The 3,887-nt window shown below is 40.9% G+C and overlaps 1 long non-coding RNA gene across 1 annotated transcript; it reads left to right on the forward strand.

The window, feature by feature from the left end:
- Window positions 1-694: 694 nt before the first annotated feature.
- On the forward strand, window positions 695-2,341 carry LOC138481694 (uncharacterized). Its single transcript, XR_011274336.1, has 2 exons — window positions 695-1,682; window positions 1,782-2,341. It is a non-coding gene; the product is annotated as an uncharacterized lncRNA (long non-coding RNA).
- Window positions 2,342-3,887: the final 1,546 nt, after the last annotated feature.

Below are 3,887 nucleotides of genomic sequence, written 5' to 3' on the forward strand. Positions count from 1 at the left end.
ATCGATAACAATACCATCTGTACAACACTGTACACTAAACCTACATCTGTTAACAGTCTACTACATGCTTCAAGCAGCCACCCCAAACACATCATCTACAATATACCTTATGGTGAAATACTAAGGGTCAAAAGAAACTGTTCAAAAACTGATGATTTCAAACAGAAAGTAACATCCACAATGAGCAAATTCATCTCCAGAGGATACCCAAACAAACTTATCAAAAACAGCTATCAGAAATCTTCAACTAGGACCAGACAATCGTTGTTACAAGTAAGACCCAAAATCGACAAAACTGTGATCGATCCACACAGAACCATCAATTTTACCACGAACTATAGTTCTAACAATTCAATCATTCGGAAAATTCTTAGCAAATACTGGAACATCCTTAAATCAGATTCTGACCTTACACCGATCCTGGAAGTCAAACCTACCATCACTTTCAAGAAAGCAAGCAATCTCAAAAAAATGCTCAGTCCGTCACATTTTGAGTTGAAATATCCTGATGAAAAATCCACTATACAAACAATGTGGCTTCAAAAACCTATCAAAGGCTATTACAAATGTGGTCAATGCTCCATGTGCCAATATGCAGAAAATGGTAAAACAACCGTCATCAAACCCAATGGCACCAACTTCACCATACAACAGCTGATCAATTGCAATAGTCAATTTGTTATATATATCATTCAGTGCGCATGCAAAAAATTATACATTGGGAGCACGATCAGAAAACTCAAGACAAGAATCAGTGAACATATCAGGGCTATTACCAACAGAGATACAAGATCACCAATAGCCAATCATTTCACAGAATCACATCATCCTTCTCAGATCAGTCAGATAAAATTCTACGGAATAGTAAAATTGAAACCGGCCCCAAGAGGAGGGAATCTACAATTAAGACTTCGACAACAAGAAGCAAGATGGATTTGTATGATGGACACTTGCCATACAGGTCTTAACACAGACCAGGAGATATGTCATTTTTTGTAAATCATAATAAGAGATATTTACCTCTATATTACTTTGTAAATTTTGCAACAAATACAAGGCTACAGGAACACTAGAATTGGATCGAGCAAATATGGCGCTCTTAAAAATATAAACAACCATTAGATACGTGCGCGTGAAGTCATCACGTGATGCAACGTGCGAATGACGTCATTCCGCACGCGACACACGCATGACGTCACTCCGCACGCGACTCTATGTGAAACCCATTCACAACATGTGGAGTTCACTGACCACATCAGACAGTATCGAGAGAGCGAGGAAAACACCGTTCACATGGTAAGCAAGGTCTTTTACAACTATTTACAATTCTTAAGAAAACTTGGTATTTAGACTAACTTCGTTGCTTCGAACAGTCTTTAAGCTCAAAGTCCGCACAAGCAAACTTAGATACTAAACCAAACCGTACTGTTCCAAGGCAACATATGAGTTCATTTACATTGTCAAAATCCAGGAATCAGTTGTACATGAAGATAATACTGAACTATTGAAGTATAACAAATAAGGATGATTATGACTAGATTTTTTTGGAAAGTACCTTTGACCCAGAGATACAAATATAAACTAGATGCTCTTCACTCTTTCAGACCAAACCGGATGGAATTAATAATATTACCTACATCAAAGGAACCATCATATACATGAACAAGATTTGATATTTAGTTGTAAGTATCTAACTCAACATTGACTGTATAAACGTCAACATAAAACACTCTGTTCAAAATTGCCCATTTTTTTCTTTATTCCCACCTTTTTCCTCTCAGATCTTTCCATTTGCCTATCTACCTACAAATTCCTCCTGAAGAACCGCCATAAACCATGTGGCGGAGAAACACGTGTTGAGGATAATATTACCTAGTGAATGAGGATAATATTACCTAGTGAATTAAACTAGGGCTTCGCAATTTTCGAGCAACAACGTGAAGACAACATTGACTAAACTTTGAACCAATTCAAATTGAGGCCAATACTGCCTAGTGAATTAAACTAGGGCTTCGTAATTTTCTAGTGACAACGTGGGATACAGCAACTTAGTGAATTCAACTAAAAACTTAGAACCAATCTAAATTTTGAATTCTTTTGTCTCTCCATCAACCCAAATGTCGAGTGAATTATACTAAGGCTTCGCAACTTTCAAGTGACAACGTGGGACACAGCAACTTAGTGAACTCAACGAAAAACTTTAAACCAATTTAAATTTTGCATTCTTTTGTCTTCCCATCAACTTATATGTTATGTTCAAGATGTAAAAAGGAATCCCTATTTGTTTACAGCACAATAGAATTCTGAATAAAAATGACAAATGGAACCTAAAAACGAGAAAGTCTCTATATTATAACATTTAATTTTGGAGAAGCGCTAGAGGAGGGCTTCTCTTCGTTTTAGTCCAACATATTTGACCATTTTACTGCTCTCAGAGCATACCCCAACACCAATACAATTTGACTGTGAATTGAAACCAAATCGATAGGCTGTATTCCACCCACTCAGAGGCCACAGTAATGACCAAGCGTTTATGACCACTATCATGCCTTTCTATGATTTCAAAGTCTATGGGCCTCATTATGAGTTAGGAGGTAGCCATGGTGCTGTTAGCACCATGGCTACCCCATTACCGCATTCCGGGTCCGGGTTCTCAAAATGGGGACTTACCGGGTCATTCTAACCTTGGAGGACCCGCTAAGGGACCTCGGAATAGGGCAGTAAGGGTTTACCGGCACCGGTCTCCTTACCGGTGCCCGTTAACCCTTACTGCCCACCTCGAAATGAGGCCCTATGACCCATTTCCAGTCTCTAGCCACGACCAGAATGTAATCAGTAAGCGTGGAGCTGTTCATGGCAAAAAAGGTTTTCCACGCAGGTTGGTATTTAGGCAGCCATCCCTTACATGCTCTTAGTTCTATTGCATAAAACGAGTGTGCTACCTCTATGGCCAGCTTATGTGTCTTCATTGCCCTCTGGGCATTTAGGGAAGGTATATTTCATGCTGTGTCCTGGATTCCCAGAGACTGTCCAGATCTATTATGGGCACTATTTACATGTTGAGATCACCGGCCATCATCACATGAGTACCACTCCGATTTAAGGGGTCCCATGTATTTACCAGCTCATTCACTTTATCTATGATGTCCATTGACCTTGGCCTGTTGTACATGTTAAATGATAACATCTGCTGGTGATCGGGGCAGTAACTACCAAACACTGCAGATCAACCGTACCAGTGGCTCTGGGCTTCACCCGCCAAGTAAGATGTAAATCTATGAGAATGATCAAACCCCCACTAGGCCTTCCATTTTGTCCATTCTGTGGTGAAATCTGAAATACCTGGTAACCCTGGAATTCCACCTTGCTGGTGGCCCAGGTTTCCTGGGAGTTGGTATCCCCTTTTAAAGTCACACCAGCAAGGGTCTAGTAAATGTCGGGCTAAGCCTGCTATGTTCCCTGAGATTGTTATACATGATGGCATTTTGGGGGGAAACTTGGGTAACTCAGCCAGTCATTCCACCTCATCAAGTCCCTCTTTGGCTACAGCAGGGCCTGAACCAGCATAACTGCGAAAGGGGTAAAAATTTGCACAGGCTTTGCTTGCTGCCCCAGAGGTTTTCTCAATAGCAGCCAAAGGGCCCATAGGGCACCTCTCATTACTTGCGGGATTGGCGATAAATGCAAGGGCCTGCGTCCACTGGTGCCCCTTCTATGGTCAATGGACAGCAGGCCATCTACGAGGCACTTGTTTGTGAAGATGATTTGTATGCTATCATGCATGCCGTCTGGTGTTGAGACCCGCCTACGTCCCACCATATCGCCTCTAAATATGGAGGTACATCCCTTGACAACTGTAATCCAGTATATACATTTGATGATTAGGG

The sequence above is a fragment of the Ambystoma mexicanum genome, chromosome 5p (assembly GCF_040938575.1).
Source record: "Ambystoma mexicanum isolate Mex_15411 chromosome 5p, UKY_AmexF1_1, whole genome shotgun sequence".
Lineage (NCBI taxonomy): Eukaryota > Metazoa > Chordata > Amphibia > Caudata > Ambystomatidae > Ambystoma > Ambystoma mexicanum.